Source organism: Strigops habroptila, chromosome 7 (genome assembly GCF_004027225.2).
Source record: "Strigops habroptila isolate Jane chromosome 7, bStrHab1.2.pri, whole genome shotgun sequence".
Lineage (NCBI taxonomy): Eukaryota > Metazoa > Chordata > Aves > Psittaciformes > Psittacidae > Strigops > Strigops habroptila.
The window spans coordinates 26023897-26047669 of record NC_044283.2 but is presented as its reverse complement, the minus strand read 5'-3'; the positions used below and the strand labels follow the sequence as shown (position 1 = coordinate 26047669).

At 36.1% G+C, this 23773-nt stretch overlaps 1 protein-coding gene across 4 annotated transcripts in view; it reads left to right on the top strand.

Moving 5' to 3' along the window:
• KCTD8 (potassium channel tetramerization domain containing 8) overlaps positions 1-23773 on the top strand; it is a 92690-nt gene that overhangs the window by 29187 nt on the left and 39730 nt on the right. The gene's annotated exons all lie outside the window — the stretch shown is intronic.

Here is a 23773-nt window from a genome sequence, read left to right as displayed (position 1 = left end):
TTCCCAAAGTTTGTAGTAAAAATACTTCTAGATTGTTTGATTGAAGCTAAACAGATAGGTTGTCAGCACAGATTGTTCTCCACCAGAGACAGTGGCAGTATAATATTATGAGGAGGTATAACAGCATTTAGTCTTCTTTCTCTTAGTGAGTATTAGTAATAATGTTTTAAACTTCTGAGGCCCCTTATACTTGAAGATTTTAGTGCACTTTAAATATATGATTTAGTGTTCACATCATCTCTAGGACATGTGGGATTTACCATTTCCTTTAAATACAGCATGATGCAATCACAGAAGAAAATCCAAATCTGCAAGGCATTTGTAAGGGCTACACTAAGCATGTGAGTAACTGGAAATCATAGTGGTTCACAGAATTAAAACTAAGGTGAGGAATTACATTAATAAATACAAGTGTTTGAAATAAGAAGAAAAGGAGAGTAAAAAGAAAATACTTTTACTCAATTCAGTGCAAACTAGTTCTCCATGCTGAGCATATGTAAAAAAAAAGTAACTAACAGTAGCAAAATGGCAGGCTAAAGCAACATTCATAATACTGGGTGAAAGTTCATTATGAGAAATATTATCTTAGTCTGTAAATTGAATAAGCAGCTAATATACTGAAGATCTGAACATCTGAACCCCATTCAGTAAAGAGCATTTGGCAAGGGAAAACTTCCCTTTGCTTTTAGCCACAGTTACAGGTGACATGTTTAATAAATGGACTCAGCTCATCCAGATAGTCAACCGTTGATTATCTGAGGATGAATTGTTCAGTCTCAGGCTTAAGTGTGCCACTGATGTGGAGCCACCGGAGCTGGCTCTGCATGAGCTGGTTTCATTTCAGGAGGAGTGCAGGCATGCCGAGGCTCAACACACAATATGTTCTTGACTACTTGCCAGGTGCCAGCTGGGGAATCTCCCTGCTCCACACTCAGCAGCAGCACTGCCCTTTTCCCACTGAACCCTTGCTGTGTGTTCTTATGGCCCAATGTTATGTGTGGCTTGTATTATATGTGGTTTTGGGTTACCCATGTTGTACAACCCCTTCAGAGTCTGAGAGCATATAATCAAGAGTTGATTGCTGCCTGCTGTTTTGTCTTTACATTTTTTATGTACCAATTTGCTAGGAAACTATATTAAAAGTAGGAATAAAATTAAAAATGCTAATTTTAAAGTTATAACTTATATGTGACTTCAAAATTAGGCTTACTGCTGTGTTTTAGTAATAGGATTCATTATCTCTTCTAGTGGCAAAAAGACATTCCTGCTACTAACTTAAACATTTGCTTGCCTTGGGCTTTTGGTGCACAGTGAATTTAAACCATTCCTGCAATGTAATTCTTCTGCAAAAATTGATAAGACCATCCACTTCAGAACTTTGTGTGGAGTAGACGAACTCTCCAATAAATAGGAAGTCGTGTAAGAGTTAAATTTCACATAGTTTTGTTTCAGATCCTTTTCACAACAAATATTAGTGAAGTCCTATGTTATGATATTTGCACATCTACATTGAGAATTTGAAAATTCCCATTGATTGTTTTTAATGCTTTGCCATAACATGCCATGTGTTTTGGAGTGGCAATTATACACATATATTTACATGTGTAATTTCTGGCTGTGAACTATATTTTATTCTAACAGAAGGCATCATTGGCACTGCCAGACCCATTGATTGTCAACCACAAAGTCCAATCTGTGTCTTGTGAGTTGGCTTTCTATTTGTAGTCTAACTTAGACACAATCACTTGGGAATAGCATAATGGAAATCCACTTTTGAGATGTACTCATGTTGCTTTTAAGTGAAATGAAATTAAATTGCAAATTGTACTACTAATATGTAGTTTCTTAACTATTTTTTTTTAATACATCATTTCAAATGCTTAGCATAACCATTTATATTTCAGTTATATTCCAGGATGTAAGATCTAATCAAGCTTCCACTTAATGTAAAAAGCCTTATGTTTTTTGGTTACTTCCGTGATAGAAATAACAGTGTATCAAAACACTCTACCTATAGGATGACTTCACCTACCATGTTAAAGCTTTGAAATCTTTTGGATTCTCTCTGTGAAATGTCTATAATTGAATTCTTGGTCAGTCAACAGTGTTACCTCTGTAATCATAAGATGTCATTTCTTTCATCAACAACATCAACAGCCTCACAGAGAAATATGACAGTGTAATATTGCACTCCGTGAAATTACATGAAGTAGATACCTGAATGGTTAAAATCTACATTTTCACCATTTCTGCCAGGGACTATCTGAGTAAGAAGGAAAAAAAAAAAAAGGCATTTTAAATAGTAATCTTTTCCCCTGGCCTTTAGTTCCACATAATATGCTAAAATGATAGTTGCTTTTAAAATACCCAGCAAATTTTTCTTTGAATGATTTCCAACTTTTTCATCTAATATATAGTAGGCTCCTGTTGAAATGGAAATAAGCCGGTATCAGTATTTTTGCCCATTAGTCCACCTGTAATTCAACTCACCTGCATATGTCCCTTTGGACTTGGCTATAATGTGCAAGCTGGTCTTTTTGTTACAAGGCCAGGGCAATTTCTTATTAATATATGTAACTGTACTTGTGATATATTCAAAAGGCTTTGAAGAGCCTTCCTCTGTGTCTTTGAGCCAAATGGAAAATGTAAGACTTCCACAAAAATTTAATAAGCTTTGATGTTGCTAATAAGACCATAGGTAGCGTTTGTTTTTGGAACATGTGGCAGTAAAGGTAAGGTGTTTTGTATTTAAATCTTTAGTTTTCAGGATTCCTCATTACCAGCTCACAATCAGTAAAGTCAGAAAAGTTTCTGCCCTTAAAATTAATTATTTGTCTTCAGTTTCCTATAACTTTCATCATAATCTTTAGTAAATTACGATATATAAAAGAAGAATGAAGGGAGGATGTATATACTTATTTCTGTTATGAGAGCACTTCACTGGCAATTCACACTTCTACATCTGCTCAGATTTTAGATTTCTGACTCTGCCTCACAGCAGAACATGCTCTGCTTATTTATTCATGCTACTTTGGATTGTTGCAGTTGTGACGTATTTTCACACTTGTTTCAAGCAGCTTTTGCGCAAATTATAAGTTCATTTGAGCTGTGTGTTCACAAAGATTGTCTCTTGCTGATTGGCTCTCAGTCATTGAATCGTTGTCCTTCCCAACCATAACTAGCTATATTTCATCCGTGCCAGGTTGTTTAATCTACCTTTTCTCTTTCATCCCTACTTACAGCCTATCAGCATTAGTGACTACTCTTCCAACCTCAGCCTTCCCATTCCCATGTAGTGCTGGTAAAAATAATTATTTTACTACCTTTTGCATCATCCTGTGCTCTTCCCTCCCATTAAGGTCAATCTACTATCACTGTCCTCAGCAGTACCCATCCAGTGTGTGTATCTCCAACTTCTTTTTTACTGTGTATAGTAGGATTTCCTCTATGTTGACTTTAAGAAGGTTTAAGTTGCTTCAGTCCAAAGACAGGAAGATGGGAAATCAGCTGTCTAAACCACCTCATGCAAGCCAAGTGCCTGCATTTGATCATTATGCAGCTGCTTCAGACCAGGCGGGCTAATTTACTGTATGCAATATGTACTTGAGAGAGTTAGGCATTCATCTCGGGTAGTACCACATTTTTTAGGCTCACCAAAATGTATTATGGCTACAAGCCTGTAAAGCGTACATAGAACACACAGAAAACAGAGATGCAGCTTTCTCTCTCAGCACTTATGTGGTGAGGGTTGGACTGTGTTCTTACTGATCAGTTTCACCTTGTGGATGCTGCCCTGGTGGATTAGTTAGCTCCACATCATGAAGGTGTCACCAGAAGTGTGCAAGGCATGGCCAAGCTGACAAGAATAGGAGAAGCAGAGTGGAGAAAGAGGAGGGAGAAGGCAGAGGTGGAATAAAAGCCCTGAAGGACCCTGGACCATGATCCTTACTTTTTTTTCCTCAGGCTTTAGAAGCAGCCCAAATAGAATTGTTAGATATGAATCTTATAAAAAGTTTTCATCAATAACAAGCCTTGCAAACAATAGTTTTCATTCCTTCTTTCTTGCACTCACTTTCAATACTTGTATCTTTATCTTTAGCTTCAACTTCTCAAGCCTGCTACAGGGTTCTGCAAAGGTATCTTGATTTTCTATTAAGTCTGTTGTTTCTGTGTACTTACTCCTGCAATGATCCTCTGCCTGCCAACAGCTAGTAAAGAGGCAGATATTAAACTCTACTCATCCCTCCTGGCTCTGAAACTGTGTGGGGCTAAAAGGTATGTATCGCTCATCAGTGCATGTTTGGCAGAGGCCCCTTACTGAGAGAAAAAGTGGGTGGGAATTGGAAGAGATGGCATTCTCTCTTCACTTGACTCAGGTATTCCCATGCTCACCACCATAAGCACAGAAGAAGAATACAAATCATCTGGACAGTCTTTGTTTCCTCTATACCTGGTCATTTGAAAGAACTACGTTTTCTAATATTTTTGTCCTGTGCTTCCAGATTCTTTGAAACCTGTAGTGCGCATGCTGATAGGTTTCCTGCAGTAGTGTGAATAAAACCTCCCCAACACTAGTCTTCCATATCTTAGCCAGAACCTTGGCCATTGATGACAGGAGTGGCTCCACAGCAGATCCACAGAGCTGCTTTATCAGAGCAACATGGTAATTAACCCACATGCAATGAAGCTCAAATATCTACACAGGTTAATTCCATTCGTAGCCAACTCTACACCACCACTGAGACAGTCAGAAGTTGTACAATTGCTCACAGCATGCAAAACTATACATACTTGGTATGTATAACTTCCTATATCCTGCCTCTACTGCCTGATCTATCTAGGAGGTTCCTGGGACAATCTTTAAATCCAGTTCTACCTCTTCCATCTGTATTTTTATTATCTCCCTACATGTTCATCCTATCCACCAAAATTTTAGTCTCCCTTCTACATAAATATTCCTTCTCCTTATATGAAATACCCATCTCCGACATGAACATGTAGCACTTTTCTGCAATGTCTACCTCCATTAGATGGGCAAGTTTCTTGGGAGACTGCAACTCCCCATGTACCCCAAGCACAGCAGCAATGTGTCTTTCTGGAGTAAGAAGAATAAGGAGAGTGAGGTTCTGAATCGGAGTCTCAGTAGTGGGATAAACCCCTGTACATTCAACAGAGACATAGGTGGAGCCCGTGTTATAGCACTGCTGCTCAGCTTGTCCTTGCCCAGCTGTGGACATGACCTGCTATGGGTGAGGGGTCTGATGAGCCTTGTTGGCCAGTATGCCTTTGCAAGGCACTTTAACTCTGCATCATTTATTCAGCCTGATCATTTGATGGTGATAGCTTAAATCAGCAAGGTTTTTGGCAAAGTCCTCAAATTCATTAGAAATGCAGGTCTGTATTGCTGGATATGACAGAACCTGGTAACTCATTAGTCACACCTGACAAAGAGCGCTACTGCTACAGTAGGTGTTTGTGATCTTGACTCATTTCAAGTAAGAGTCTGCCACAGTCTGGGAATTCTTTTTTGAAAAACATAGGGGTATCGACACAGATTCGAAACAGCAGCTTCTTGAATGGCATTTTGCGTATCACACAGAGTAATCCGTCTAGTGATACACTCATTTATCACTTCTTTCTGGATATGCTTGAAACTCAGAAATTTTTTGCAACATGCTGCAACATGGCTAAGATTGCTCAACAATCTTCTGCAAGAATAGGGATATGATTTTTCCCTTCTGAATATTTTTTCAAGCTTTTTTTAATCTTAATGTTAAGGGAGAATGTGTTCTGGTGGTAGATATGTGGCAGTCATTTTAGGAACTTGGTTGACCAAGGAGGGAAGTGAATATCCAGACTTGCTACAGGTAGATCTGGCAGCCTGTTGCAGTGGTACATCACAAGGATGTCAATGAAGTACTGCACAGGTGAAGCACAGACCTCACAACATGTAGTTGAAGGAATGGGCAATGTAGCATTCAGCAATTCATGAGAGCTCGGTGGTGGGGGCAGAAATACTGATGACAGTTTGCTGAATTTGTGGAACTGAAATATCCAGTCAATGACAGATAATGTAGGCAGAGATGTAACTGATATGATACCATCTTATGCCTTGTTCTTCAGCATAGCTGGCACAATAAACGTCTCTAATGGCAAACATGGGCAGTTGAAGAACAGCGTGTTTTTGTTTGGGAATAATCTCTCTTGTTTTTGTTATTATTGAATTCAGAGAATTCTGAAACAAAATCCCATGATGCAGAAGCACTTATATTGAGTTGCTTAAAGCATCCCGGATATACTTATCTAATTTCCAGGCAAGCACACTCTTTCAGTGACTGTGGCAGCCCTTTACATTGTGAGTGCTTTCTGCTTGTCATCAGTACCACTGCTTCCTTCTCTGGGGAGCAGTGCCACACTCCTGCTGGTTCTGCTTATTCTTCTGCAGTATTACACCCTTTCTGGCAAAGCCCCAAATTTGTATTTGTGGAGTGGGACATGTCTTGCAGAAGCCAGCAGCAAACAAGTGTGACTTTTTGCGGTCAGCAGTATGAACAAAACCACACCAGCTGCAACTTCACAGGGAGGAACTGTGTGATGTTATTTCCTCATAGGCCAAACAATATTCTGCATGTACGGCAGTGGTATCTCATCTGGATATTCATACCTCAAGTAATTCAAGTGGCCTTTTATTCATATGTAACATTTTCTGCTTCCTGCTTCTATTTCCCTGTCTGTGTAGGAGTCTGCTGTCTTTTTCAGAGAGAAAATCAGCAAGTCCAGCATTACCACTATTGCTATTGTCTCTTTCTTTGCATTTTTCAGTAACAAGGTTTCTCTTCACCTTTCCTTCTTTAGTCCTTGCATCTCTTCAGAAACCCATCAACAGCCTGATATAGCAAATGTTACTTTACTTATTATAACGTTGTCCTCTTTATTGTTCTATTGCCTGGTTGCCAGCCTGTCTGGTTTTGTCCGTATGTCATTTCTTGACTGTCACTGAAAAAGCAAAATGTTGGCAATAGATATATTTGCTGCTTACTAATTGCCTTTTGTAATTCTTTGAAATTTGACTTTTTTCTTTTATAAATTAATGAAAAAAATTATAGTAGTGCTGTGAATATTACTGACACAGCTTTTTTAAAATGTTTAGCTAACACCACCAGGAAATCATTATTATAGCTGGGCACATGCTCTGCATTGAAAGTAACACTATCAAATGAGACAATATACAAAATGTCACCATAGGTGTATCACCAACTGTGATCTATAGTGAAGTATGTAGATGTCGAGTCTTGCCACTGATGTTTGAAAACTACTCCCTGTTCCTAAATAACAACATTTCTGGAAGATATTACACATGCTTTATTGAATTGTTGCTACAGGAAGCTGATTTTTCCACCTAGGTATCATGTAGGCATGGTTGTTTGGAAATGCTCTGAAATAAACTCAGTGGGTTTTTCCTTTTAGAAGACTAAAAATTAAGATACATGGGTGATTTTACTTGCTTATATACAAAATGACAGCCCTAGTTGGGAACAGCTAATGGTTTCTTTTTCCAAGAGGTATATAATGAATAAAAGGAAATGTTCTTCTATGAAACTTACGAGATTCTTGGGGAAATTTGCAAAACATCAAGGCTTAGTAATTTAAGTCCACTTAAGAATTAATTTAATTCATGGTTTAGAAAGCTGGAATGCCAAAGACATTCAATTTAGTAGCTTCAGAGGTAAGATGTAAGCTTTAGTGACAGTGTCACTAAAGAGCAGTTTACTAAATTGTTTCAACAACAGTCTCTGTTTCGTTCATGAACTACATTTATAAAGATTTACTTTTCATTCTGTTTACTTGAATACTGTATTATTTTTAGCACTGCTAGAGCTGTCTTTTACTTGTGACCTTTTTGCTGTATCTTTCAATATGTGAGTGTGAAGGAGCAGAATTAGGGAGAGAAATTGAAAGTACAAAGGAAATAGAAAGTTCAAAGCTTTCACAGAATGCCTTTAGGTTCTTGAAGTCTTTCAAGTAGAAAAGTATCATGAAAATTAATTAATTGCTGATGCTAAAGCATTATTAAAAAATAATAATGGATAGCACAATATACAAAATTTAAACAACAGTGATAATATTTTTTTTGTATCTAAAATACTTATCTAGAAGCAATTTTTCAAACACATCCCAATATTTTGTGCTTTAGGTACACATATTTTAATATTCTGAAATAAAGACTTGCAAGTGAGAATTGATGGCTTTGGTGCTATGATATTGAATTTGGTGCTATGAACATAGGATTTTTGTTGTGTATGAGCTTGTCCATTCCTCACTTTTTGCTACATACTAGCAACTGTATCTTGAATAACGTTCAAAGACATGCGTATGGTTTGAATGTGCTAATGGTGAATCTTCACACTGCAAACTTTAGGATATCTTCAAGTATATAACCTGGCTAAATTTTCAAGCATCTGTGTTTAGTTCTATAAAGTCGATGGAGAGAGGTACCTCTAGAGCCACCTGGAAGGATAGAAGTTGTGTGCCTATTTTAAGATCGTGAGATTATCTCCTTTAGTGTTAACTTAATTTCAACTGGAAGTATGTTCATTTGAGAAATAATTTTGCAAACTATGTATTTTCCCTAGAATTTAATCCCACTTGTCCAGAAAAAATCTCACCAAGAAAAGGTAGACAATTTTGTTGGCAAATTATGAACTATTTATTTTAAAGCCAACATTAAACTTTACCTACCTAAGACACTTTTGAAGTAACTGCTATTCACAAATCCTTTGTAATATCTTTTTGACTTGTTCATTAAATTTTAAAATATGGTAATGTTTTACGTTTAAAGAAGAGAAAACTTTGAGACACCAAAGCACATCAATAGTGTCCTGGAAAGAGCTGAGAAAATAATTCATAATTTATTTGCTGGATTTTATTTTTTTTCCCCCTCTTCTCTCATGAATACTTCACATAGAACAGTTTCCAAGTATCAAATTTTCAGGTGCTGAGAAGTGGGTCAGTTTTAAGTTCATAATTTTTAGTAAATTTCCCCCCCCCCCAATAGTTATTGAATTTACAAACACTTGACATGTTTGGATGGACAAGATATTTTTGTCCCTTGTTGTAACTCTGTGCACCACTTTTCTAGTATAAATGGGAATAAATAATATTTATTCTTAGACATTTAGCATCTTAGGCTTCAGATGACTCCATGATTTCCTGTCTGGAGTTCTGAGGTCCATGACCAATGGTATTGAAATTCTTTCACTGGAGAATGTTCAATAAAAATAGAATATAATATCTTTTACCCTAAAAATGAGCAAAAGCTGTAATGTTTGCAACAGTAAAAAGGAGTGTGAAGTGTAGGCATTTATAAACGTAGAACAAGTTTGTTATTGGATCAATGACAACATGAAAAGTAGAAGAAAAAAAAATATAATCAAAGGCTAGAAACCAGTAATGGGAAACTGCAAGTGCTTTTATAGAATTCAGGAGAGACAGAATTTCTCATCCTCGTGTTTTCTTTGTAGTATGAAAGAGAACCCATGGTCTGAGATGTTCAATCTCATAGAGCAGTGGTGCTGATTAAAGTCTAGTTGGTTGTAGATCAGCATCTGACCTTGAGAATGATAAGTAGTCTCCTAGTCGTAGATAATATTGCCATGTGCTTGAAAGTTTTAAATGGCAATAGGATGGTGAATCATATTAGCACAGTCTGCATAAGAAAAAAATCACACCCCTTTCTCATTTGATTGTAAAAATATGTAAATATGTAAAAATATTTGTAAGCTCTCTAGCTGTACATATATAGTTATTTAAATTGTATGTATCTTTCATCAGACACCTACTTTTATTTAGAAAACTGGGCACATAGTGTTTGTTCCTGTGCAGTGTTTCCATTAGCACTGAGTATTTCTTTACCACCAATCAGAGATTTATTTCATTTATTTGTTTTGTTCCAAGTGCTCAGGGGCAAAGTGGGAAATAATTGTTTCTTTCTTCAGCCTAACTATTGAAAACTTGATGTCTCTGAATATTTATGTTATGAGGTCATATGAAAAAACCCTATTTATGACTCAAATTCTGTTGTGCTTTGCACCACTGCGGCTGTACACTTTGTTTGTTTCTTTGTTTGCATATGCTACTTTAATATTGGCAAAACAATGCAGTTTTTTACCCAAACCTTTTCTTTGATGTAGGTGACAGAGATTATTCCATCATTAAACAAACATTCAGGGTGGGAAAAAACCCAATGCTTTATATACCTTTTTTCTGTTTTCAGCTGGTTGTTTTTGTTGTGGCTTTGCCTGCTATAACTAAAAGCATGGTGTTGTCAGCCTAATTATTCCATACACCTCTTTCCATTTTCTGTAATTTTCAAATTAAAGCACATGAAAACTTTCCTTCTGTAGGATTTCATGACACCTCATTTCTTGCCCCTAAAGCCAAATTCACCATTGTGAATAAGCTTATCTGCCAACAGTGAATTGTCTGCCAGTCTTTCTAGCTCAACTATGTTTCCTAGCTTAATTGCTGTGAGTCAGCAGTAGGAAATTAGAAGCACATTCTATAATGAATGGAAGCTGTCTGTGAATACTGTCTCTTTGAAGTACAGTTAAGCCTTTACAAGTAAAAGCTGGTTTTTATGCTTTATTTTTTAGGACCATGCTTCCATTCAAATGTTTTTTTCGTTGTCAGAACTGAATGGCTTGTCGTATGTAGCAGGTCATAGCGAGGCAAAAATTGTAACCTGTAAATAATCAGCCAGATCATCTTACATTTCAAAATCACTTAGATTTGTAAACACGAGCTGTAATTCTGAAAATTCTGATTATTTTACTGTCCAGCTTTTCCTATGTGAAGTGTTCTTGTGCAGTTTTGGAAATGTGCCTTGTCAGCTCATGCGGTCAGAGTGAGCTTCAAAGACAAAGTTCCTATTCCAAACATAATGACAATGATACATTACTTTATATAGTAACACAATGTTTTATATTACAAGGATTAAATGTATGACTCAGATCCCAAAGATTTATGTACAGTATAAACTTTAAGCAATTTAGGTTTGCACATAAGTCTTCCCAGGGTTAAATAATAAAATTTAGGTGCTGATTGCCAAATATTTACTAAACACTGACAAAGTGTTCCAATTGACAAACTCAATTTAATCATATGCCACCCCTTGATTTTTCTCTTGCTTAGGGCAAAGACAAAGAATTGTTACTGAGAAGATATCATTGTATTGTATTGCTAAATTAGCAACAACTGTGCTATGGCTGGTTCTTCCAATGATTTAAAGTTTTACTCTGTCTCACTGGCAAATAAATGATGAATCTAAGCATTACCTTGAAATTATCCTTTTTGCTTTTCCCTTCTCCTTTTATACTTCGTTTGGTGTCAAAGACACAGAGTCAAAGCAATTAGAATTTGTTTGGTGTGTTTTCAATTTAAGGCCTGAAAGCATTACGTATTCACAAAGACAATATGAACAAGTATTTATATTTAGATTAGGTCTGAAGCTTGCAGAAAATGGCTCTTATCAGGTAGTTATGCTAAGCATTGAAACAAGATTTTCAGACAAAATGTATGAACAAATTGCAAGGTGCTGGACATAATATTAAGCTGCATTTTGTTTAACTTGCACAGTTTATGAGTAAAATCTGCAAGTGTAGAGATTCCTCTTTTGAATGCTATTGGGATACTATTGGATAAGGAATACTTCTGTGGGTTATTTGAGATGTAAGGTCAATATGAGGGTGTTGCTGGATGCACCCTTTGCCATATGGTTTCAGTCCTTTGTGTCCCAGTTTTTCCATATGTAAAGTAGTTGTACTGATTCTGATTCCTTTCATGAAGTGTTTTGATACTTATTTATAAGATGATGACTTTATAAGCCACATACAGTTAGTATTCTATTAGTATAACATTCATTAATATATACCTTTTTATTAAAAAAAATAAGACCACGTAACATTTGTCCACCCCAAATTCTTTGAGAAGTCCCAGGATATACCAAGAATCCTTGCTCCCCACCCCATCTTGGTCTTCTTCCTCCAAAAATCAAAGTCAAGGTCCCGGATTAATCTGATTACTCAGAATTTAAGCTTTTTTATTATTATATTTTAAAATGATTACTATCTTTTGTAAGTTAGAAAGAAAAGATAGACAAATGCACCGCAGTAGGATGAAGACAACAATACCCTTCTTATTGTCACAACTTTAAAGCCAATGTTATTATTGCAGACTTCTCTTTTGAATTTGGATGCTTGAACTGGTATTATTTATTTAAAATTCTTTGTCTACCCAGACTAGTCATTAAGTACCTGACTCCCAAGCACAGTTCACCTTTGTGGACTTATGTTTCCTGTTTTGAAGACAAGAGAGAACCCTAAAGTTCACCTATTGAGTAAGTTTATCTGTTAAAATATACGAGAATAGCTCCATCATGTATGGACACTGTATGGAGAATTGAAATATTCCATAATGTTTTCATAATCCAAAATGGTCAAACCACTGTGGAAGAACAGTAGTTATTAGGGAGTAGATACACCTTTAGGTAGGAAGACACTTTCAGACTATGAACTATTTGTAGTCTACGAACTAGAACTATTGAGGCATGTGTTTAGCCATGCGTCTCATTCTGTAGAATTTACAAACTCTGGGTTAAATTTCCCTATTAGAAACTTCAAGCAGCCTGCCCCAAACTGAAACTGAAAACCCTGCTGTGAAATTTTGAAATTCTTACTGAACCGAAGCTTACCTGAAAAGCAACTATATTCATATGACTTCTGAAGCTTAGGGGTTTCAGGAAGACCTGCATGCAGATGGAGACAGAACTGGATACATAGAGAAGAATGGTATAAAGAAGAATTCTTGAAAAGGAGATCTAAACCTGAAGAAAATGGCATTCCATAAACCCTACTCAAAATCAAGGCTGTTACACACCATCCTATAAAAAAGCACAGAGGAAACCAAGTCGTCACAAATTCCTGTGATGAGTGAAATAGTAAAAACAGCAAGTTCTGAAGTCAAAGGAGGGCTTTTCCAAATACAATAAAATTTATTTGAATATTCCATTAATGTCATAATACTGTCTCATTTCATTCTGGAGACAGATGTGAAAATAAACCGAAATCTTGAACCAGCATGATGCTGATCCTCATGTTTTTACTGAAGTGAAAGGAACCCAGTCTTCTTTTCTTGGCAACTCTTCAATGCCAGACTCAGTGCTTTATAATGAGGTGTCGTTATATGCGCCCTCTTACTCAGGTTGGGGTTCAGATCAAAGCATTTGTTCTTTCACAGTCTGTTCTTGCCAGTGTCAAAATGTGTGCATTTGACTCTACTCATCTTAATTGGCTCTCCTGAGCTTCAGTTGCCTGCAAGTGCCACAAAGATAACTTTTTAGTGAATATGTGGAAGTTTGAGGTATTAAAAAAAAGGCTGGTTTCATTTGCTGGCAATTAAGATAAGGTTATTCATGCATGTAATAGACTGCTTTTTTTTTCTTCTTCTAACTAATTATGAAAGGTCAGTTTTAGCATCAAAGTCCTGAGTATCTCCATAGTCACTGACTTTCCACAAGGTCAATGAAGTTCACATCCTCACAGTCAGTGATCAGCAGTGCTCAGTGAATGGTCCCAACGCTTTTGTTGAACCTCTTGGAAGGATAAATCTTCCCTGAAAAAGGAATACGCATTCAGGTCCATTTCTGTGTAGGTTTGTTTCTAACTTGAGAATTACTCAGAGTACATCAGAAATGAGTGATGAATACACGAGCAAGACATATATTACTTTGGGAAGTTTTCCAGCCACTAAGAAGAATAAAGGCAGCCATGCTCATGCGTTCATCAATTCCATCTGCTATCCACTGATAGCAGGCCTCTGGGATTTGTTTCAGAATAAAATATTAGTGTAATGAACAACACAAACACAGTGCATGTATCTACTTTAATGAATTATAAAGAAGCATCGTTTGCTTCTTTAGAAAATCCATAGCAAAAGGAAATTGCTGTATTATCATAAATCAATGTTAATAACAGGAAGTGTAATAAGATTAAATAAGATATGAGAGTTGTTATTTTTAAGTATCAACAAAATGTTTGGCTTGTGTTGAGGAATGCTGCAGTAAGGTTCTTGTCAGTGATAGGCATTACTGGTTGGTACAAGTACATAATTTTTTTTTCAAATTTCTTCTTAATGTGTGAGTTTTTTGTCTTTGGAAGAATCCTGCTAGTTGTTGCTAAACTTTGTTCTCCATCTTACAAACTGTTCTCCATCTTTGTTCTCCATCTTAGAAACTGTTTTGGTGGAATGATCCATGTATGGTAAAATGTATGTTCTTTTTTACGATCTTCTTCTAGTGTATACTTGTAATTTCATGATCTATAGAAATACTGCAAAGAACTTGTAACAACCCTAGTTGAAAAAGGTGACGTTTGTGGCCATTTCAGATAGTCAAGATATTCTACATGGCAAGCTAAGGGTTCTCCTTAAAAGAGATTCCCCATCTGACAAAAAGCTGACTGAGATACAGCTAAGAATTAAATCTCAAGTATTATAAAAAAGAATTAGCTATAAAATAATGTGTACTCTATTTTTTAGAATGCATTGCAAATATTTGTATTTATTTACAAGAAACAAAAACCAAGCCTCTGTGTGTGTACTTTCATGTAAATGTGTTTCTGCAGGTGTTTCTGAATGCAGCTATGGTTGATCACTGTCTCCAGTAGATCATGGAATAGATGAAGAGTTTGTTGCTTGAGCAGTCATGTCTAGAAATGAGCACTGGTCTTTTTTTTTTCATGGATGTCCAGATTCTGGAATCTGGAAGACTGAACTGATTGATTTAAAAGTGGATATGTCAGTCAAAATATATGAACGATTGTGCTCTGTTGAAGTCAATTTTGGAAGGAGACTAAGTAGTTGTATTAGAGATTAAGGGGAAAAATGGTAGTTGCTTTTTATAAAACACACTGTAAAAGAAGTATTTCATACTTCAGAAGGTCCCTACTCTGGAACCTTATAGAAAAAACTACTGATTAATGAATTACAGGAAAGTTACAGTAGATTGGTACTTGTATAACTGAGGTCAGAAACTTGTCATAAGATGTTTTAAAACATTGCATTTAATAATCTGTTAGTTTATTCATGTGTTATTTGTAGCAGGAACTATATCTGCTTCTCTCTTTACAGAATACCCAGAAGAGTATGGCCTGAATTGCAGGGTTCAGAGCCATTACTATTCAGTGTCATAGTGGCCTATTATCAATTTAAGGCTGTTTTAGTAGCTTTACAGGCATCATGCCTTCATCACAGGTGACAGAATGTCAGTCTAACACCATGTCTGTGCTTCTAACCTCAGAAGTGCTGAGGGCTTTCCTATACCTCGTTAACTGTGAATAATTTAAAGTTGCTGACAGCTATCATGATTTAGAGGGATGAACCCAGTTCACACCAAAGCAAACATTGGGAGACTTCAAGGAAGCCTTTGCAGATGCTCTGTGAAAGCTTAACTGGATTTAATGTACAGAATGAGTGCCAAAATTTTATATTTGATATTAGCTTCATGTCTTTCTCTTGTAATTATGCAAATACTCCTTTGTATCAAAGTATAAATAAACTTTTAATTATATCTATTATGTTATTCAACAAAATGAGTCATGCTAGGACTGCAAGATGTTTCATCTGTAAAGAAAAAAAAGATCTGTTGGGTGGGAGAAGATCATTGTCCATAGTTACAAGTTGCTTGCATGAAAAATTTTTAAGTCAGACTCCTTTTTATTGTGTCCTGCATCTTAGTGAATACTGTATAATCAAAAATACAAGCTTTTTGATTATAGCATGGTAAATGCAGCCAAGAAGCATTTTGTACTGGACAGCATTGGCCTATTGGACAAACACAGTGATCATGTTCCTGGGCACAACTTCTCCTGAGACACACCATTTGCTACTATCTGCTTCCTAGCATCTGTGGGCTTGGTATGGTTGATGAGAAAGGAAGTAATAAGAAGTACTATAAGTACATATGAGAATCTCTTCATCTTTTACTCCCTTGCCTTCATAGCTTCAGTCACAGCACTTGATAACCTGCTTGGACTTACACTGTAGACCGGAGAAATGTTGAGCTGCTACAAGAAAGGAGACATATGCCAAGGGACATGTAAACACCTAAGCAGGGAGGAAAGTATTAACTGGAAACCGTGCACTACAGTGACTGCTTTTAGTTGGAATGTAAAACTAGTATTGCTTTATCCTGGAAAATAAAAAGTAAACCCGACTTTTGTGGAAAAAACCCACAGAAAATATTTAATTTAAATGTCATTACGTAAAGTATGTTAATAGCAGAATTGTACAACAGCATTACATTTTTAATTCCTCGGGTACAATTAGAGGAAATTCATATGCTTTGGACGTATTTGAGGCCAAGACAATAAAATCCGCTTTAGTTTTAATAATTGATTTGGTATTGTTAAGGAAACATTTTCCCCCATACTTCAAATTATATTAAAAGATAAAGACATAGAAATACAAAAATAAAATAGTGATTCTTAACAGGCAGAAAGGAGAGGATGAGCTAGTTGAGCAGTCCCAGTTCACCACTGTATCACTGCAGGCTTAGTCTGCAGAAGTACGAATTTTCCTGTTTATAGCAGCAGCCACATAGCAGTTACTCAGATTTAGAGCTGCTTTACTGCAACTCTTTTTTAAAATGCATTGGTGCTTTTCAGTTTATCTTCTTCAGTCAGCAATGCTGCTATATTTTTTTGGTGGTATAACATCAACCTGCGATATAACTGACAGTGGAAACCTGTCTGGCACTGTCCTATGAATACACACATACCAAAACAACATGGCTAGGGACTCAGCTGAAGGAAATTGCTATCTGGCTATTCTGGCAAAAGATGTGCATAGAATATGAAAGGGCATCATTAACCTTTCCTATAGTTTTTAGTAAGTGACAAATGATTAAAAGGTGCTATATAGGTAGTTCTGGGATGCACAGAGAATAGTAATATGGTTAGAGATATAAGTAGAGTTTGAAACAACTCCATGAATAAAAATTAAAACTATACTGTTGTGATTTCTATGTCAAAAGATTATCTATGATTACACAGAAACTTTCCAGTTCCATGTGAAAATTCTTGGAATTTAAGAATTATTTTTTTTTATTAGTTGCTTCAAATTCATATAAAAATCACATTAGATGTATCTGTTCATATCATTCACTATGCAAGATCTGTACAGGGAAAAATGCACATCTTAAACTGTAATTTCAGGATGTGTATATTTTGGCAAGTACTTCTTGAAAAACAGTTATATAGTCTCATTCTCTATTTTCTTCTCCTTGGTTTCATTATTGACAAATAATTCCAAGAATCATATAAAAAATAAGGAACGAAAGCAGTCCAGGTAGGCTGGTCATGATGTTTTCCAGCAAAAATATATTCACGAAACAGTGTGAATCATGAAAAAATGGATGTTTGGAAAATATACACTTACAAATGCTTCATTGTCTCAGAAGGGGCTTACCTGCATTTGTAATGCATATATTCTCTAATGAATATTTAGCTCTGCGGTTTCAGCCACCCGAAAGTATCAATCTGCACTGCCCATGAGACTAAAAACACAAGGTTGCTCTTTTCTCTTGACTCAGTCAGATGTGGCTGTGTTCGTAAATGAACACATTTAGTTTGTTCCTCATATGATACAACCTACTATTCTTCCGAGGGTCTACAGGAGATAATTTTATACTCTGCTCATTATAAACTATATTTTTCACTATAGTACAATCTTTCATTCATTCTTCCTTAATGTTTTGTCATAGCTGACAGATGCTCTCTAATTGTAAGATTATTCAATAAAAAAATTGCCCTCAAATAGCATCCAGCAGTGACTTGCTGTCCCTTTGCTTTCACTATTACATATTTTGCTATGTTTTCTCATTATCTTTAAAGTCTTTCTCTTCAGTGTAAAAAAATTATCATAAAATTATATATCAATATATATCAAAAATTATCATTAAAAAGTATCATAAAATCATTTCTGACATGAGAAGATACAGATGCAAGGGGCCATTCAGAAAAAATTAGCATACATTGTTGCTTTTCTTAGAAAAGTTTGAGCATTTATGAGTTTTCATTGTTGTTCTACTTGAGGAAAAAAGCTGCTCTACTGCCAGCTTCAGTATGGATCTTTTGGGTAGGCAGTTCCAGAGCCTATGTCCTAAAGATGCAGAACTTGTATTTACTGATTGCTGTGGGAGGTTTTCATTGTCAGCCTGAGCTGTCTCATTTGCCTTGAGGATAAAGACTGTGCTAATGTTTGTACCTTATGTAGAAGGACGACTTGTCCTTTCTTTCACTTAGTCATGGAACCAAAAATTGCCTTTTTCCTTATCGTCTTCCCAATTTCCTTCCTCTTTTTTAGTATAGTTGGAGATTTACTTTTCTCCCATCTTCCCAATTTCCTTCCTCTTTTGTAGTATAGATGGAGATTTACTTTTCTCCCAGATTCCTTTACACACGAACATCTGAAAAGGGGAAGGTCAGGTATGTTTACACTAGACTGTTAAAAAACCAGTATTTTAAGAAGCCCAGCATGCAGCTTACTTCCTTTCTTTTGAATCCTGCAGAAAAATCTGTGTCCTTTCAATGACCTCCCAAAGGCACAGCATGCAGATAATGTGCACCTCAAGGAACATCTGTTAAGAGATAACTGAAAATTCACTTCCTTCTGCCTTCCCAAGGGTCATCCAAGCAGTCCAGAAACTTATCTCAGGGCAAAAATGCAGAAAGAACAGCTGTGTCACTCAGTATCAGAGCTGCTGTTCTTCCCAGATGGGTGTACAAAAGAAGATATTGAGAGTTATTCCTTTCTTCAGCTCTGTGCATGTTCACAGAAGCACCATCTGACCCATAATTGGTCTTTGAAATATATATGTAATGTAAATTCCTAAGAAGCTGCTACCTATTTATTTGAAATGTTCATGTATGCCTCCTGAAACATGTAAAAGCAACGGATAATACAAGTCTGCATTGAAAGAAAAGAAAAAACTATAAGCATTAAGATGGTTTCATTATCAATACATCTTTTCCCACAAATATTTTGAATACTTCAAGTGATGAGGAAGTCAGGCAGCTTTGGCATCAGATTGATCACAGTTCTTAAAAAAAAAGGAGGAATCTTTCTTATCTATTTATGCAATTGTGTGATTAACAATTTCTTCATGGGACTTTCCATTTTATCTCTGTAGGTGATTTATTACTGTAGGTAATAATCATCATATCTGCTTCAGAGGTAGTGAAAAGATGGTAAAACCGAACAGAGAAGACCTTGCCGATTCCAAATGCAGAAGACACCCAATAACTGCCTAACTTTTTAAAAAGTAATTGAGTTTCAGATATTTATTATTTAAATAAGTACTGTTAACAAGTAGCATGGCAAAGCTGTTTCTTGAGTAGACATCAGTGTGGTAGCATCACTACAGCTGCAAACATATCCATTCAAGAGCAACAGGCAAACTTTTACTGTGTTCCATTAAAGCATTACAGAAGGACTGATAAAACAAAAATTCCTAAAAATATAAAGATTGCTCTGAAATGAGCTAGGAATATGATCTTTCCTGGGTGTTTGTGACAAGTCTAGGCAGGGACAAAACGAGTATGAATAAATATATAATGCCTTGGTTCCAAAATAGCTTTATATGAAGAATTAGCGTAGCTTAAAATGATTTGGTCATTTTCTCTGCTTTATATACTTCTAATAGGAATAGAGAATAATATTTTGCATAAACAGAGTAATCATAGTTACTTTTTCTAATATATCGACATTAAAAGTCCATGGACATCCAATGAAGTCTCAGTAATTATTACTATGCAATCTAACTTTCTGAAATTTTGGGTGTTTACATAATTACACAGCAGTTTCTAGAAGGGATGAGACATTTATTTGCAGTTTTATTTAGGAAATAATTTCAGAGATTCTTTTGAAAATTTTTCTCTCTTAAAGAATTTTCTAAGTAGGTAAAAGAGAAGGAAATTCATAAATTGAAATCAGCTGAATTGCAAGCAAAACCATCACTCCCAAAAGACCATCATCTCCTGCCTGGTAGTGTTCCTGAGGGTTTCCTTCCAAGCTAAAGGAACTCTATCTATTTTTGACCCTTCTCTTGAACAAAGATTTCTTTAAGAACTACAGAAGAGGTAATCCTTTGTTATTTAAATTCAAGTAGTTGCTGATGCTTATGTCCTGAAGACTTTATTCAAATTCAGGACTGGTATTGTCATATTTTAAAAAACAAACTGATGGATCAGAATCTTAGAACTAATGTTCAGCTCTAAGTACACAAAAATATTAGTACTGTATACAGATACCTTTAAATGCCTGTCATGGCTTTTCAAAACAGAGTTCAAACTTAAAATTTAATGAAGTTATACCCTTTTGTGTATATATTCAATTTTTAACTTCACTTTCTGTGACTTTTCCTATTATTGCAGTGTTAGTTTCTAAGCACTATTTTAATGAAAAACTTTTTAAATCTATACATTACTGTTTAAAACTTATACTTGACACATACTATTATATATATTTGAGATGAAATTATTTTCTTTTTAATTCTCATTTAAGTTGCTAGATCTAGAATATAGTTCAGGGATGACATTTTAATCATCTGATAGAACGGAAGATTTATTTTTCATTAAAGTGTTACCCATCAGCAAATTGACTAAATCCTTTATTGACCTTTCTTTTTAATTTTTTTTGAGATTTCAGAAGCTTTAATGTGTTGGAGTTCATCATCCTGATCTTCCAAGATCAGATTCATCTGACCTTTACTCTGCGTTTAACATAAATTCTTTGATTCAAAGAATCACAAATTGTGAAATACCGCTTTTTCTTCTTCTGTCAGTCAAAGGTAATATCTGCAAATTAAATTGATAAGAAAGTAGAGGTCTTTCCACAGAATTAATTTGTTCATGTTCATAGTATTAAGATGCTCCAGTGCAACAGCTCTCTATTCTGCTTCTGCAGAGTGAAATGGGGTTTGAAATAGCTGTGTCCTGAAATAACCTGAGCCCGAGATCCAAGAGTTGCTCGGTCTTATCTTACATTGGTAAGACAGTCTGACATTAGATTACTGTTGTTAATTTTTCATATTACTGCCCACGGTTAAATTCCTTGATTGTTTTACAGAGGATAATGAATTCTGTCAGACAGTATTTTAATGAATCTTCAGCTGAAAACTACATTCTACTGGTATAGTCCATTGTATTCATCATTCTGCAGTGAAGTCCATTCAAAGGTGTGCCATTCCCTCTGTAGCTTTTGACAGGAAAAGCAAGTCAGTCTAAATTTTGTGTAAGTATTTCCTCTTCCACCTTCCCCTGTTATTAGTAAAGAAGTCGATAATACAGAATGAACAAAAGGAATTGGGATGACAAATTATTGTTGTGTTTGTCGTTCTCCATCCTGATTATCAGGCATTAATTTCACTGCAGTCGCTACTTCTACTGTTATCTGCTGCAATAACTTTGAGTGAATCCACACACATCAGTAGATCTGATGAGCCTTTATTTTAGCCAGCAACCTCTTTGTAGTTAGCATTAGTTCAGTTCTCATTCTGCATTACAATTTTGTTCAGCATGCAGCATAAAACTCTGGTTCCAGGTCAGGAAAAAAAACATCTTTCCAAACTCCTCCCCTCTGACTGGGTATCTATAACCACTCTTTCAAAGAGTTCTTGCAGAAGAATCTCAAGATGATGATGATGATGATGATGATGATGATGATGATGATGATGATGATGATGATGATGAAGAAATGCAAAATCAGTACTCAGTCCTCTATGGCTGCTTGCTCTTTCTCAGGCATTCTCAAGCTGTCACAGCCATGTGTTACTGATCATGAGAAGGGGAAAGCTGGTCTGTTACTGTGTTAAGCCTGAAATACAGCAAATGGAGTCTTTTAGGGTGCTGAAATAAAAGAATGTCCAGTTCAAGCTAATCAGACACTTAGATCAGCCTGATTCAATTTTGTATGTGATGAAAAGCAGTGGATCTGAACTCAGAACAGTGAGTTTAGGAATCTTCACTTCACTAGTGAGAATTTTTGGGATGAAGCTTTGTGTGGAAATACCTCCACTGTGTTCAAGTCCCATTCTAGATGCCCATTTTCATGGGATAGGAAAATTCCAGAAGCCAGTCCAGCTCTATCATTATGCATATATAAGCACATATTAAAATGTTCTACTTGCAAGTCAGAAACAAGTATGGACAGTCAGCAACTTACTAGAACCAGGGAAATGGCAGAGGAACATGGTTATTAGGGATTTCTGAGAATGATTGTTGTGATTGCCCTCTGAGCCCTCCACATCTGAAGAATCTCTCTGGAATATAGAGAAGCAGTGTACCCATCTTTGTCCCCAGATGTCCTTAAGGTGTACCTTGGCATTGCTATTTCAGGAGGTGAGATTAGACACACACACACCCCCCTACCCCCACCAGCTTCCCTTCTCTTGCAGAAGCTAACTCTCTGTCATAAAGAAAGTTTATCTAGGTAGTGGCCAGGTGTGATAGTGGCCCAAATGAATCTGATTATGGGCTACCTTCTCCTCATTCCTTTACCGTACCTATATGCTGGATGTTGTTGACTCTACTATCCATTTAGCTAAATGTTAAATTGGAAGTGGGAAAGAATTAATTGTAGAAAGCCTTTTCAGTTCACTTGTAAACTTAATGCAACAGCAGTGCTTTTAGAGTATAATGCTTGCAGACAGGGGCTTAAATATTATTCAAGGGAAAGCCTAGGAATTGTTTAAAAAGTAACTACAAATCATCTGCTTTGTTTTAAAAGCAGAGTTTCTGATTTTTTTTAATTCTCTGAAATTCAACCTGGTGGTTCTGGAATTACTTGCAAATGAATTCCACTGTGGTTTAGTATCATCAGTGGGAAAAGGAGTGTGAAGCTGAGCAAATCTCTTGCCATCTGGAATGTAACCCAAGCACCTGATAGTTGCATTCTGAGTCCCGTCAGGAAGCTTACAATTATATAAAATGTTTAATCAAAGCTGTTATGCCAAGTATAACTGCAAAGCTGACATCAACATAGGAAAAGTTAAATGGCTCCATATGAGCTGTTCTTTTCACTAGAATTTTTAAAAGATAGGAAGAAAATATAATCCCAACTTTGTTTCCTTTATCTGTGAGTTATTAAAATCACTCTTTTAGTAAATAGAGTCCTTCGGCTACTCTACGTTGTTATTGTCACTTATGTTAATTACAGAATTAATGCCCATAGATGTATGGCTCTGTTTCATGAAGACTGAATGTTTATTCAATAGCTTGCAAGTGTGCTAATTTCTCTATTCTAACAGTTAATCATGCCAAGTTGACTTAAACCCAACTGGCTTAAAGTGCATATTTTTATTGTTTCATTTCAGTTCTTAAACAAAAAAGACTGAACCATTAGAAGCAGTGATTTAAAAATGAAAACATCTATTGAACAATCTTCATGCAAGGCTGAGTGGAGACCTCATAGCAGCCTTCCAGTATCTGAAGGGGGCCTATAAGGATGCTGGGGAGGGACTCTTTGTTAGGGACTGTAGTGGTAGGACAAGGGGTGATGGGTTCAAACTTAAACAGGGGAAGTTTAGATTAGATATAAGGAAGAAGTTCTTTACTGTGAAGGTGGTGACGCACTGGAATGGGTTGACCAAGGAAGTTGTGAATGCTCCATCCCTGGTGGTATTTAGGAGCAGGTTAGACAGAGCCTTGGGCAACATGGTTTA